Consider the following 15,613-nt stretch of genomic DNA (forward strand, 5'->3'; position numbering starts at 1 on the left):
GCCTTGGTGGAGTGTAAAATACCTCACTAGTGCTGTAGGCTGGGCTGAGTTATTGAGTGAGAGGCTCTGAAAGCTCCCCCCGCCTCTAGATTACACAGCAAGCTGAAATTAAAGCGCAGGCTGCCGAAAGGTAAGAGGCACAAACCCCCCTTTTGTAGGGAAAAGGGTTTGGGGACTTGCACTGTAACAAGGGGCCAGCTTTGGAAAATAAAAGCAGTTCTTAATAATCCACAATTAAAGCCCGTGGTGGCTGTGTCAGCAAAAACACCTTGCTTGAAACTGGGTTAGGTCCCTCCTATGTCTCCCCAGGCACCGGCACAGAGCAGCTTTCCAGACCCAACCTGCTCCCCCAGGGATGCTCCAACACCAGCTACCAGCCCACCAAGAGGGGAGGATGCTTCCCACCTCCTGGCACTCAAGGGGAAGGGTGGGATACGGGAGCTACCCATCAGGAAGACATTAAAACAAATGTTTTTAAAGCAGAAATGCAAGATTTGTTGGTTTGCAAAGTCAGGTGTGCACTGGGTCATGGCACTACCTCCACTGCAGCAGTTTCCAAACTAGATGTGGCTCAACTCAAAAACACAATGGGATGGTCTCTCGCTTTTCCTTCCCTGGAACCACTGGCTAAAGTGACAGGGGGCCTATAGGGATGCTGGGGATGGACATTAGGGATTGTAGTGATAAGACAAGGGGCAATGGGTTGAAACAAACAGGGGAAGTTTAGATTGGATCTAAGGAGGAAATTCTTTCCTGTTAGGGTGCTGAGGCACTGGAATGGGTTACCCAGGGAGGTTGTGAATGCTCCATCCCTGGCAGTGTTCAAGGCCAGGTTGGATGAAGCCTTGGGTGAGATGGTTTAGTGTGAGGTGTCCCTGCCCATGGCAGGGGGGTTGGAACTGGCTGATCTTGAGGTCCTTTCCAACCCTAACTATTCTATGATTCTAAGACTCAATAACACTTCCTGCACCCTAGCACTGCTCAAACTGCTGCAGGACTCCCAAATAGGTGGATATTTGACTTATTCCTTCAGCAGAACAGCCCCCAGACCTCCCGACTGCACAGAACACAAAGCAGCTCAAATTTAACCTTAAACCCCAGAAGTTAAGCAAAGAGAACCTCAAAATACAGTACTGGGTTAGTCGGGTTTCTCCTTTAAGGCATCGTGGTTTGGAGTTCCTGGTCTGGGATTTGCACATACCCAAGCCCAGCAGCACTCCTTAAGCCGTGCTAGGGGAGACTGCTCAAGCACATGGGGATCCAGACCAAGGGCTGCCCAGAAGAGCCCTGTTGCATGCTCAGCCTGTCCCCAAAGGGTGACAGTGTGGGAAGTGACAGCAGCACATGGAAAACAAAGGCAAAAGCTGAGAGAAAAGCCACATGCTGGGGGGGGGGAATAGGGATGCAAGAGATGGACATTTCTCACAGGAGAAAAGAGGTTGCTCCATAAGGATCCAGGAGTTGTAGGAAAGACACTGCATGGCAGAACATCATTGCACAGGAGGACAAGACAGCTGCAGAGCAGGCACAGCCACCATGCAGACCATGACCCTCCGCACTCCATCCTGCACATCCCTCCACAGACTTGCTTCCAACACAAATCCTGTCACTGGTCCTGAGCAACCTGAGCAGCAGAGGCCGAGGACCACAAAGAGCCAGGCAAATCAGGTTAGAGGCATTCCCTCCGTTCCCAGAACAGCACCAGCGCCACTGCTCCGTGCTGCACACCTGAGCCCCTCCGGGAAAGGAGCGGGGTTGCATGGGGAGGGGAAAAGTACCTAAATTGAGGGATTCTATGGGAAACATGCATCGGTAGCAAAACACATCAGTGGCCAAGCAAACAGCGCCTGGTGAAGAATGCGCTGCGTCTGCCAGCACTGCATGGGGCGAGCGGAGACGGGGCTCCAGGGCTGTCAAGCATCACCTTCCACCAGATCCTTCTGTGGCATTTACAGTCCCCTCCCACGTGCTCCTGCCCTTATCCAAAGCCTTCCTTGCCAGGCTTTGCAGGATCCAGCCTTGGCCTCTCCTCCACCCCTGGCTGGGTTTGTTCTCCCCTTGCCAAAGCCTCAGGCTGGGAGGTGACATTTCCACCAGGATCCTGCTGCTCCCATCCTCCCCACAGCCCCAGGAGCTGCAGAGAGGTTGGAATAAAGCTGTGGGAATACTGGGGTTGGGGGAATGCAGCATGGTCAGGGGACCATTAACCCCAGACACCCTGCCACCAAGAAGCATGCTCTCACGTACTAGCAGGAGGCAAAACCCAATTTGGGAAGATACAGGCTAGCCTTCATCAGCAGGTCACCACAAGGCACTGATAAGAAGGTTGCAATGAATTACTGCATCCTTGGGATCCCTTATTCTCTCTGCCGGACCAGAGCATCCTACTTTACATGGGAAGCTGGGACTCCACACCGGGTACATTACCATGGGCAGCCTGCAGACCCTCCAACCCAAACCATTCTATGACCCCATGACACTCAAGAGGGAGGAGGCTGGGTGACAGCTATGACACACTGCCCGAGGATGCACCGAGGCTCCATCCCTACCCCATCCCAGGACCCAGCACCCGCTGCCTGAGGCCGGGACAGCCGGCGCCTGGCTCTGCCCTAAGCCCATCATGTGCACAGGCCTGATGCCAGCGGCACCCGCTGCACTGCCTCCCCTCTCCAAATCAGATTAACCCCCCCTCCCCAAGCCTCCGAGGCCATGCAGGTTGTGTCACTGTAATTAAATCAGATTTACCCCTCTGCTCTCACCCTCTCCCCTTTCCCAAAAGGAATTCCAACGGCTGCACGGGGCTGGGCAGGGGGAAGGGCAGCCCATGGAAAGGAGAGAAACCAGGAAATACAGTGCTTAATTCTCCCCTTCTAATAACCCTCCACGGGAGCTAACACCCAGCTGGGTGCAGCATTCGTGTCACCTCCCAACACACGCAGTGCTGGCTACGGCCAAGTCAGGGTCTGGTTGCCAGCAGAGCATCAGTGCCTTCGCTTTGGGATACAGGGTGATGCAGACTGGGATGCAAAGCAAGGTGGGGGCTTGGTCGTGGCTCACATAAACCATCCACTACTCCCACCCCAGACAGCAGCGTTCCCGTCTCCACACGGAGCTATTCGAGCCTTCGTGGCCAGTTCACACCCAGCTCAAATTGCTCAAGACCAAAAGGCAATTGCAGGTTTGGGTTTGTTGTTTTCTGATGGCGGGTTAGATGGATCACGTTCCAGAAACCACCAGCGCTCCTTTTCCAAGGCAAACCTTGGTACAGGGCAGGGAGAGCTGGAGCGGATCCGGCTCGTGAGGACACGGGCACACACGGCCCTGGCTAAGGAGCTACTTCCCACTCGCAGCCCCAACCACCCTGTGCACACAGAAGGACCTCACTTTGTTGCTGTTGCAGAACAGAGGCCATGAGCTTTCTGCTGGCATCACCGGGTGAACATAAAGACAGGGTGCTCTTTTTCTATCCTGGGATGAGAAACACAAAGCCAGGACTCCTCCAGGACCTCACAGAGCCAGGGTCCTGCTGCCCAATTCATCTCCAGCAGAGCTTTGGACTTCTTTTCTTGCTACAAGCCCCTAAATGTGGGCAGAGCAGGGCCCAACAGCGAGAGACAGACCAGAAGCATAAGCATCTTCCCTACCCCGTAACCTCATTGATGGGTCAGAAAAGCCCAGCCCTGATCAGAACCAAGAGCCAAGCCTCCTCTTTCCCTCTGCTCCTCACCAACACAAGTGTGCTGGCAAAGCCCAAGAGCAGACCAGACTCAGAGCCTCAAGGCTTATCTCAGCCCCACACCTCCAGCTCCTTTGGCACTGATGATGAGAGGACATCGCTGCCCTCCTGCAGGCAATGGGGCTCTCCCCAGCTCAAACTCTTCCAGGCAGCCACCAAAGCTCCTTTTGGAGTCTGAGGGCAGGAAACAGAGCAGGGAGGAAGAATAAAGCGTGCTCTGAGCTGCCTGAGGAGGTGGGGGGGAGGAATTGCACCAATTACCATTTAAATATGCATTTGGCTGGATTTTTAGCCTCCAACAAGGAGATAAGTTTGTTTTTCTCATTGTTCTCTCACCATGCGAGCCCAAACCCACAATACAAACCGGTCATCACCACCATAACCACAGGAGCATCCTCCCCTCACCACCAGGAAACATTCCTCCATGCATTTCCACACCGGAGGCACACACCCACGTCCCCGGGAGTGGGAAGCCAGCCTTCAAATTACAGCAATTAACATTAAGTATATTAATAAATGAGTCTGGTTTTCCCAACAGGAGAACCTGCAGGGGCTTGTTGGCAGAACCGGGAGCCCTTTTTTGCAGCAGATGGGTGAATTGTTGGCATTGCAGGATGAGACCATGGGGAAGTCCTGGGAGTAAATCCTGCCTCAGTGCAGGGAAAAATGGAAGGGACCATCAATGCCCTGCCCTCTACCAGAGCATCCAGGAAGCATCAGCTCCTGCAAAGCCATGAACCCAGGGAGCTGAAGCTGCATTTCCAGCATGCAGGTATCCACAGGGATACCTCCTCATCCCATTCCAACCGCTGCTTTCCAGTCTGGGAGGGCTTTGTCTATTCTTCTATTTCAAGGCGCAGGGTGGATGTAGGTATAAAAGGAGCCAAGCCCTGCCTTTCCTCATCCCTTTCCAAACACTTCACAGGCCGTTTTCCTTTTCCACTCAAGAAAGAAAACGCTCAGCGAGCAAGACTAGACACAGGGAGAGGAAACAGCAGTTTACTTCACCATCCAAGGCAAATTATGCCACCTATTATGCAAGCCACCCATTCCCATTACTTGTTGCATGGGAACAACGGGGTAATTTCACCTTCCCTGGAGCACTTACGAGCTTTCACACCACAACCCCATGAGGACCTTCTTCATCCAGCCAACGCTGCGCAGATCTCTACCGCACAAAGGGGAATTGAGGCAGGAGTTTAAGGGAATACCTGACATTCATCCCAAAGGAGTTTCCCTGCAGTTGGGAACTCGCCATCCTGCCTGCACGCATCCCAAGTTGGGATTCCCCATCTCATCCCTCAGGCCACCTTGGACCTGCCACCAGCTTCCAGCTCTTAGAGCTCCGCAGCGCCCAGCCGATAACATCACATTTTGTATGGAAAACACTGAAATGGGCTCCCACCTTTTAAAAAGATATTTCCACCTCGCTGCCTCCAGCCAGGCCCTGCCTTTGCCTCCCCCTCCCCACCAGGCTCCACTATCAGGCATCTTAAGCCTGCATTAAGTGAAAAAACGTGATTTCTGCTAATGGGCAGCAGGTGAGTTACACGGCTATAAGGCAAGGGAGCAGTTGATCAGGTTGATTTACAGCAGCAGAGACCCAACCAACCCAGGTCCTTGCCTCCCGCTTGCACCCCCACTGCCAGAACAGTTCAGCTGGCAAAAAGAAAAGTAATTAGTGTTTAATTTCTTAACAATTTTTTTTTACCTTCCTTTTAATTGCGCTCCATAAACCTGTCCTAGAGCTTTACAGACCCCAGAGCCACGGCCCGGGCCAGTCCTCTCGGCTGGTTTTAATTAGGGTGAGACACGGCTGGCACATGAATGTAAAGCAGGAGAAGGGGGGAGAACATCAGACCATGTTCTGGGAAGGGTTTTGCTATTACAAGCACCCAGTTCATGGCACTAAGCATCACAGGAGCATGGCTGGTCGTCCCCCCCCCAGCACAGTAAAAGCTGCCTTAGCTGCTGCATCCTGCTCACAACAGGAAGGTTTGGCTCCTGTGCACCACAAAACCTCTCTACTAGGAGGAGACAGATGCCTCCAGCAGCAGAATTCCCTCTCCTTGAAGGAGAAACATGAAGGCTTAGAGGGGAAAACCAGCTTAGCTTTGAGCACTTGCTACCAAGCAGCCTCTGGGCTAATCAGCATTCCCACAGGATTGAGTCTGGAGGCACCCCAAGGCTGCTGCTGCTTCCATAGAGAGGTTTCTTGGGATGCACAGCATGTGGAAACCATGCAAAACACATTCCTATTCCCCACCCAAACCAACAGGGAGCTCACAGGATAAGCCAGGATAAGTCCTTGGCCATGGTGGATACCAGAGGAGGAATATTCACCTCCCTTTGCTCCTGGCCTTCCCAGCAGAGCTATACACCAGGAACACAATCAGCCAGGGCACCCATAGGATGGTGCAGGTCCAGCTTCACACCATACATAGGTTACACAGGACACCAGACCTCCCCAGGGAGTGTCTGCATAGAAGGTGGGAAAGAGGGAAGCTCACATAGACAAGCAAGGAGGAGAAATAACTGAAGAAACAGCTTAAAAGTACCTAATGCAATAGGAAAGGAGCACATTTTCCTCCTTTTCCTAAGCTTGGCCCTACTTAGAAAGTCTTGGGATTCCTGGAAAGGATTTTTTCCAGGAAAAGACAAAAGATAGCCCCTTAATGAGCAGGCAGCAGGCTTGGATTTGCTCAGCTGTGTTGTCTGAAGAAGGGAAAACCAATAATCCCTACTCCATCCCCGGGTTCATCCCTCTTCTCATACTAAATCCCTTGGCAACATCACACCGACGCGACAGCCCAGGCACGCAACCCCCATCCCCGTTCATCTGCAGCTTACAGAGACCTCGGTCCAGTTGAGGAGCCCAAAACAACATCCAAAAACCAGGAGAAGCTCAAACTCAACCTCACCTACCTCCTGCAGCCCAGGGAGGACCGCATGGAGCCGCTGCTCCTGCAAAGCCCCATCACACCAACAGGGCTCCGGCTCTGCAGGGAGCTTCTAACTGATCCCCCTAATGAGGGACACCTGGATGGGCTTCGAGAAGCTGCTAAAGACCCTGAAAGCCGTTGGAGGGGATGCAAATTGCCCTCAGGTGCTGGTGGTTGCTGTGGGACTGCTGCAGGTGAGATTAAGCGAGGGAAGCTGGGCAAGAGCATCGAGAGCTTCTTGCAGAGGGGGAAGCTGCCGCTGCACAAACGGCCCTTGCAAAGGGTTTCGAGCTCGTGTGGTGATGACAAAGATGCTTATTTCTCAGTAATGCTGTTATCAATCGCTATCGTTTGCATTGCATGGCTGCAAAGAGCTCCGGAGGTACCTAATGCACACGGTGTTAAGCAAGCGCAAGCAACGGGGAGCCTCCAGCCTTAACGAGCTTTTGCACCTCCCCACAGCATTCCCAGCAAACCCAAAGAGCTTAAAAACAACGGAGAGACAAACCCCACACCAAAGTAAGAGTTAAACGGAAAACCTCCCCAAAATCCCCACAAACACAAAGCCAGAGCCTTTCTTATGGCTCAGGAAAAGCCCCATGCGCCAGTCATGTAACATCCCTTTTTTTTTACCTAAACCCAAGTCAGTTATCAGCTAAACCACACTTCTGGAGCCTTTACATGTGCAAGGGGCACGTGTGCCCATCCCAGCTCTTTTAGCTTTTCCTCCAAGGAGAGGAGCATGGAGAGACTTTGGGGGACTTTCAGTGATGGGTACCCCTGGTTTGCACCAGCAAGGGGACAAAGCCCAACGCTTTCCCTCCTGCTTGCAGCTAAACTAATGGCGAAAATTAGCATCTCAGGAGGAAAAAACATAAAAAAAGAGGCTAAAACAACTCACCAGCAACAGATGCTCAGGGGCAGCCCCTTCCCCACGAGCCGCGTGTCTCCTCCCCACTCATTCGAACGGACATCCCCTTCCTCCCTTCCTGCCCTACAAGGGCATCGCTGGGGCAGAGGCCTCCAATAGGCTTGTAGAGGGTGAATGATGGGGAAGTGGCTGAGAAGCGAAATCCTCTCAAAGAGCTCGGGGGGGGTTTGCTGAAGGTGCAGCCCATCAGAGCAGGAGACTCTTGGGGACAGAGAAGGGCTTTGGGCAAGGAGCTCTAGGGTCAGGCCAAGGGGAATGGCTTGAACCTGCCAGAGGGGAGACTGAGCTGAGCTCTTAGGCAGAAGCTCTTCCCTGGGAGGGTGCTGAGGCGCTGGCACAGGGTGCCCAGAGAAGCTGTGGCTGCCCCATCCCTGGCAGTGCTCAAGGCCACGTTGGATACAGGGGCTTGGAGCAAGCTGCTCTATGGAAGGGTCCCTGTCCGTGGCAGGGGTTGGAGCTGGAGGAGCTTTAAGGTCCCTTCGACACAAACCAGGCTGGGATTCTGTGAATTACAGCAGGACTGGGGTGAGCACTCCCAGCCTCTTCTATTTCTTCATTAAAAAAAAAAAAACAACAAACCAAGCCCAACCAAAACAACACAAAGCCCCAAAACAATCAGACAAAACATCAGCATCAAGCCAAAGAACCCAAACAAACTAAACTCACAGAACTGCTCATTAACAGGATCCTTACAGCTGCAGAAACCACCTGCAAGTGGATGTGGTGAAGGACTTCCATGGAGCAATAACCCAGCCCAGCCACAGCGGTGGCCCAAAAGCAGCATTCAAATGGCTTCTGTGCAGCTCCACATCAGCCATGCTGTAGCTGTGAGAGGAGCAGAGGTGGTGCTGGGTCCTAGCTGAACAGCTGAGAAGTTTAAGTGCTTTAAGGTACCCAAGGGAGGAGCACTGGAGGTTCTCCTAGACAGTGCATCATCATGGAGCATCACTGGTCCAGGACCTCCATGAAGGAAGAGCCCTGAGTCACCTCCCTGCCATGCTCAGGACCAGCATCTGAAGGATGCCAAGGGGCTCCATCCTTGGTCCCCTGTTTGCAAAGGAGTTCTGAGCTCCCCAGATGAACTGCTCAAGCAATGGGTCCATGTCTGACACACACAAACACACTCAGAGAATCATGTGCGAAATGAAAACTGTTGTTTCCAGCCACTGTTGTGCAGATTTGGGATGTTTTGTGAGTGTTTCACTATTTTAGGGGGAAACAAGTAAGAAAATGTGAAAAAAAACAAGAAACAGGAAAAACTGCATCTCCAAGAAAGCCCAACCACCTGCCCCCAGCCATGATGGTGTTTGCTCTGCTCAGAGTGATGCTGCAGCATCCCAGTGTGCTGCATTCTGCACACACCTGCACCGCAGCCCAGCACCGCTGAGCTGTCAAAGCAAACATGGGAATGAAGCACACACACAGCTCCAAATCCACCCATCACTGGTGCTGGGACACAAGCAGGGCCTGGAAATTCCCCCTGAGCTGGCAGACAGCTCCAGCAGATGGGGTTGACAAGCCCCGGAGGAGAAATAACATCTCCATGAGCATCTCTGGCTGCCTGTAAATACACAGCAGCTGATGCAGCAGCAGATGAAACCGGGCAGCAATAGGGATGAGCATGGAAAACTGCAAGTGGGGGGAAAGCTGGGTTGGGCTTGTGCTCCCCCCGGCTCCTCCTCCTCTTTGCAATGGCTCCTGGCTTCTAACTTTGTGTCCATTCAACCTGAAGCAAACAAAATTTACTGCCTGCTCTCCTCAAGCCGTCCCCATCCCAGCTGGACTCTGCTCCCCTCTTTTTCCCCAAGGATGAGGATGACAGCAAGCAAGGGGATTTCTGCCCGCTGAGCCTCTATGGAACAGGATCCCTGTATTAGGAACCCAAGGAAAAACAAATCCAGCTTTCCCAGGCCAGCGCTCACATCCATTTGTCCCCAGTGGTATTGCTGCTGGCCTCAATACCCCAAAAAGAAGCAGTAATTTGGCACTGGGGTAGCCAAAAGGGTCTCTTCAAAGCTGAACATGCATGGCTGCAGGTACAAACCAAGCTGGATCAGCTGTTTTCAGTGCAGGGGTAAAGGAGCCATAATCAATAGGGCAGGGATGTGTGTTACCCCTTACAGTGAGATGCTGCAGGTGAGTGCTGGGGGGTCCAGAGCACAACAAACCCATCCAGCGCTATGCCCTGCATCCCTGCCTGGCACTCAGCCCCTGCAGAATCAGGCCTGAGCAAAGGGAAGACAGAAGGAGCTCAAAAGAAACTCCTTGAGCATAAAGGCTGAGCCCAGAGCACGCCTTTATCAGCACCCAAAGGCGCCAGACGCTGCAGCACACACAAAAGGCAAAAGGCAGCCCTTGGGCCGAACCAACCAGTCTTAATATTTGCGTTTGGAAAAGCAAACTAATAAATCCCCATCAGTTTATCCGTGCTTCCAGTTTGTCTTTATTAGGGAGAATGACAGGCAGGTTTTCCTCCCGGTCCCACAGGTAAATAGCAGCACAGCTCCCACACCCTTCCCCTTTTTAACGGCCCGGCTTTCTGTTTGCTCACAGGCTCTAAACAAGCTGGATCTACAGAGCAACCCTAAAGGCAACCGGCCTTGGGAGCAAATATTAGTTATGAACTCCAAAAGGGCCATAGCCGAGCACTGAGCTTCCTCCCTCCATCCCTGGAGCAGGGTCTGCAGCACCGGCACCCATCAGCAGGTCCGCACATGCTGGGATTAATGGAGGAGCGGCTCCCAGGTAGGGAATTGTTTGGAAAAGGGATGCCACAGCACGAACGTTGGCCGTGGCATCACCAGTGTGCGCTGGGTTGGCAGGGCTGGGTGACACAAAGCCTTTCTGCCTTCCCTGTGGCAATTCAACCTCCTTCCAACTCAGCTTTCCTATATGGACATCGCAGTGGTGGGCACAGCGAGCCGAAAGCAGAGTTTGGTGCAGGGAGCACTGTACGTGGCAGCCAGCATCACTTATCCCACGCTCCTTGTGGCGGTAGCCACAGGACCATCACTTGAGGTGTCTGCCCATAGCCACAGCCTGGGTTCGGCAGGAGAGGTGCTCTGCAGCTCCCCAGCAGGCACGCACAATGGGTCCCACAGCCCGAAAATCCAGGTTTGACTCATGGGTGGGAAGCCTGCAATTTGCCTGAGGACTGTTCCTACGCGCTGCTGCTGTCTGGGGCATGGCCCCAGCTTCAGCACAGCTCAGACAGGGAGGAGAAACCACCAGGGAGAGAGCCTGGGGAAGCTTGGGGCACCCATTGACACCAAGCTTATCCTGTGCTGGTTTGCTTGTGAAGGGCTCCGAGCAAGCTGCTCCAGTGGAAGGTGTCCCTGCCCGTGGCAGGGGGTGGAACTGGATGAGCTTTAAGGTCCCTTCCACCCAAAGCACTCTGATTCTGTGATTTCTGGGCTCTGCTCTTCTCTCCCAGCTTTGTCCCAGAGCACACCATGGTTCTTAACCTCTCCAGGGTGCTTCTGAGCTGAGCAATGGGGTTTAAAGGACAAATTTGCCCCAGTGGAGGAACTCACCATGAAGAGAAACAAAGGCAGACATCCCACCGGTTACCCCAGCAAGCTTGACATCGGGTCACCGCCTGCACACCAAGCACAGTTCTACTGGACCCCTGTGCACGAGGCTACTGTGCTTTTTAACTGAAAGGACGCCTTTTCCCTAGATAGTGGTCTAATTCTTTTTTTTAAAGAATAATAAAAGGGTATTTCCATTCCATAAATATCTGCTTTATGGTGTATTTCCACACAGCACCTTCCCATCACACTGTGCAGGGATGGGAAACACCATGATTTAAGCGGAATGAATGGGCATTCAGTCGCTTGTGGAGCAGGAGGCAAGCAAGGGGCAGCTCACCCCACCGTGCTATGGGGCAGCGAAGGGTAAGGGATGCAGGCAGGGAAGGGGGAAAGGACAGGGGAGAACTTCAGTGCAAAGCAAAGGCATTAAACTCTTGGCCTGACTCTGTTGGGGCAGAGAAGTCTGCCAGAGCACTGGTTTCCTGTGCACTCAAACGCATCCCTCGGCAGCCCCGAGATAGGGCCATGATGTAAGTGTGGCTGAGCCAAGGCAAACGGAAAAGAACAGCGAGCACTCACAGAGGCAATGGCTTTTATTGAGGAGTTTAATTGTTTGAGGGTGACATTTTCCCCCGTCTTGATGTTTTCCCTGCTCTCTCCACACGGGATGGGCCAGGGCTGAGGGTGTTTGGCTGGCTGCAGCAGAAGGAGCCTCCCCGAGGCCACCCAACACCCGTGGCACAAGATGAGGCTCTGCCAAACAGATTTAAACCCCATGCACTGCGATCAACTCGGCTTCTGCCCCGTGGCTCTTCCAAAAGGCTTTCACCCCTCCAGTTCCCACCGCAGGCATCAGCGCTTTGTGAATGCCACGTGCTGCAGGCTGGGTCCAGGCATCCTCACAAAGAGCTGAAAGGCATCAAAAAGAAGAGCAGAGGGGTAAAAGAAGAGAAAAAATCCACACTTGGTTCTTTGGACCTGGGTAAGCACTTGGTCGTCCTCAAAGGAAAGCATCCAGCCACTGTTTGACCCAAGAGCACTTCACCATCCATTGCCAGCACTTCCCAGCTGGAAGAATGATTTCCAAATCCCAGAGGAGAGTAGCTGTTAAAGTCCTTTTGGCTCTGCATGGGAGTCAGGAGCTAGGTCAGCTCCAGGGAACGGGGAGCCCAGTGAGTCCAGGGGCAGCTGGTTTTGGTGGTGGGTCCTGGATGAAGGAGCTCACCACAGTCCCGGGTGCTCCATCACTCCTTGGTGAGCTCAGGGCGAGCTGCTGGTCCCTGCTGCCCCTGTCTCCATGCTTGCAGCTGAAGCACCCATCCTCAGGAGGGTGCTCCTGGGTTCTGCGGTCACAATCAGTGCTGTAGCATCTTGGCTGTCTCCTCTCAGATCACTGCACCCTGAGCCTTCACCTTGGACCCTGCAACGGAAACACACAACGTTCATCACGGTGATCCAGCAAACTCTGATTTTTCTTTGTCACCAAACTAAATGCTTGGAGCAACGTGTAAAAGAGAAGATGCACCAGCAACCCCAGCATCCCCCCTTAGAGCACAATCTGCACTGATGCCGTCAAGCTCACCCCACACTTGGCATCACCAAGGGCCCCACGCTTTGGAGGCTGAAGCCCTTCCCAAGCCCTGGCTCTGAGGGCTGTGAGGGACCCATTGTGGCTGCAGAGTCCATGTCCAAGCAGGTTGGGAACAGCTCTTTATCCACAGAAACTCTCTCTGCCGGCACTGCCGTTCACACAGTGAGAGTGAAGGATGTGCTGACAACAGCCAGGGGAAATCCAGCATTACTCACATCACATCACTCCAGAGAGCTCAAAAGCAGCTCCCACAGGATCAGGAGACACCAGACCGGGGTGCGGGATACTGTGAGGGTGGATGAGACATAGCCAGGGGCTGATGGAAGAAAATCAACTGGCCATTTCCATGCGGCAGACAAAACAACAGCATCTGGGAAAGCAGAGGAAGGGAAAGCAGCTCCTCTGCTTGTGTGTACATGGGCTGCCTTACACGGTCCAAGGGAGGTGGAAGCCACTGATAAAACATCCCAGCACTGAGCTGGGATGAGGGATGAGCACAGTGCTAGCACGGAAGAGGTGGTACAGGCAGCACAGGCAGCTCGCCTGCCCTCCCTTCCAGGGATGCTGCAGCCACACCATGCCCATCCCCAGCAGAAAGCGGCTCCTTTTCCTAATCTGCCACAGATTTTGGGAAGGATGCAGGGAGAGGAAAGCACAGTGAGAATGGATCTCATTTATCCCTCTCTGTCCATGGGCTCCCTACTTACAAGCTCTGAAATCAGCTGCAATGCACAGGAGGATCCAAACTGCACAGTTAAGCACGGCACAACCAGCTCCCCTCTGGCTCAGACAGGCTCTTGGCCCACTTGGGGTGATTAATCATTTGCTCACCTCTTTGATTCTCGCCCTGCTCACTCCATAGGATCATTAAACAGCTTTTCTCCAGAGCAAGCCCTGCCTGACGCCCCGTCCTGCTCCAGCATTAACTAGGGGCACACGGAAAGCAGGGTAGAGGTTTATGCTCATTTATCCTGCAACACTTATCATCTGTTTGCTTTGGACTTCACGAGGAATATGCAAGCCAGCTTGGCACCTCCTGGCCAAGATATCACACGCTCAGCAGCACGGTGCGGAGGAATAAACCAGCTCCCATGCCCCTTCCCCAGGGAAAGCCTGACAACCAGCTTTGGGAATTCTGGGGAAGAAAGAGCTCAGCGTTGTCTCCAGGTTTGCCAAACGTGGTGTGCAAGTGTCCCCAGCCCTTGTAAATGTGTTAAAAAATAAAACCCTTTAAGAGCTTCCAGATGTTCTGTTTATGTTGTGGTGTTACCCAGCTCCATCCTCCGGAGGCCAATACAGAGCCTCAATGAAAGGGCAGCAGCCAAGGGGAAAGCAGGGGGGGAGTGGAGGAGGTCCCAGCCCTTTTCCTCCTCTTTCCCCATTAACTCCCATGCTGCTGGTGAACACGCTGAGAGCGGATGCAAACCCTCCCTCCAGCTCTGAGCATCTCCCTGCATCATGAGCATCACTGGGGTTTGCAAGGCACTAAACCCTAATGCCCGGGCTCCACAGCAGCATGTGGGACACTGCAAGGAGCAACCACATCAATGTGGTACCCCAGCGGCCTGCAGCGCCCACCAAGGAGATCCAGAGGGTCCAACCCTACTGCATCCAACTTCACCTCTCCACTCATCTGCCAAAACCTACCTCCTGCTGCTGCTCTCGGATGCGATAGGACATAAAGCTTTGTCAACGGGCGCAGCCACACAGGTCCCTGCGTGCGCAGAGAGCCCGGCTCGGCTCTCTTTGCTCAGGGCGTTGCAGGTCCAGAGCGCTGCTTTTGAAGTCCCCTTAGTGCGCTGCACGGCTGGTAGCAATCAAAGGGCCATAAAGGCGCGATACCGCGGTGTGGGCGCGGGCTCTGATGCGTTATCTGCCCTTCCCGGCGCGGGAGGAGGGCCGTCAGCCCTGCGGCACATCTGAGGACGTGTTAGCGCCCGGAGATCAAAGGCGCTTCCTGATGGGATCCACCCCGATGGAGCCTTTTTGGCCAGGGCAGTCCTTGCGCAGGCTGGGATGGAGCCGGAGCACGGCAGGAGCTGCAAGGATGGGAGCTCTGGGGATGGAGACAGCACATCCAGCCGGGGCGGCTGCTGCAGGATGTCCTCCTGCCTGCACTGGGGACATTATCATGTCCTTCGTGCATGGATTAGGTTCAGCGTCGCCCTTCAGGTGGGGAAATGGAGCCCAGGCAGGTTCAATGCCGTGTGGGTGCCCCGCTTTAACCCTACACCATAAAACAGAGCGCTTTGTTTTGAACCAGAGATGCTCCCGATGAAGGTCCATCATCCCTGGACCCTTGTGACCTGAACAAACCCCACTCAGGACAAACTTCCTTCCTCCCCACTACCTGCACATCCCCCCCAGCACTAAACCTACACAGAGAATAACATCTCAGGTGCAGTTTATGTTTTCCCAGGCCACTGCCTCCCACAGACCCCACACTCCCCAGTGAAGCATCATCTGCTTCCCGGCGCCCTGGACCACTGCGGCTGCAAGAGGATGAGCAGCAGCACAGCCAGGCCACACACTGCGAGCCCTGAGGCCACCGGTGCCTCCTGGCCACCAGCCCCCACGCTGCTGTTGTTCTCCTCAACATGAGCTCACCGCAAGGTCCCGGGAAAGCAGGGGGGAGGCAGAATAAGGGCACAAGCTGCCTCCACACTCAGCAGCAGCAGGGAAGGAAAGCGCATCCATCCAGAGCAAACAGAGGAGGAAGCGCTGGGTTTGCAGTGGGAATTATGCATTTGGAGATGGGGATCTGCCTCCTGCCCCGTCCCCCCCCAACACACACTTGCAAGGAGCAAAGAGCAGGAGTAGAAACAGGACTTTTGGCTGCGGAGGGTGGGAGCATCGCGTCTGCAGACAGCTTGAGCACAA

At 53.9% G+C, this 15,613-nt stretch overlaps 1 protein-coding gene across 1 annotated transcript in view; it reads left to right on the forward strand.

Annotated features, from left to right (window-relative positions):
* Window positions 1-1,239: 1,239 nt before the first annotated feature.
* The window catches only part of RPL38 (ribosomal protein L38), a 280,018-nt gene continuing 265,644 nt past the window's right edge, over window positions 1,240-15,613 (forward strand). The window contains exon 1 of the mRNA XM_057418576.1: window positions 1,240-1,245. The gene's annotated coding sequence lies outside the window, so the exon portion shown is untranslated. The remainder of the gene's footprint in view (window positions 1,246-15,613) is intronic.

This window comes from Pezoporus wallicus, unplaced genomic scaffold, assembly GCF_028554395.1.
Source record: "Pezoporus wallicus isolate ANWC-B61680 ecotype Strahan unplaced genomic scaffold, APGP_CSIRO_Pwel_v1 contig_3710, whole genome shotgun sequence".
NCBI classification, from domain to species: Eukaryota; Metazoa; Chordata; class Aves; order Psittaciformes; family Psittacidae; genus Pezoporus; species Pezoporus wallicus.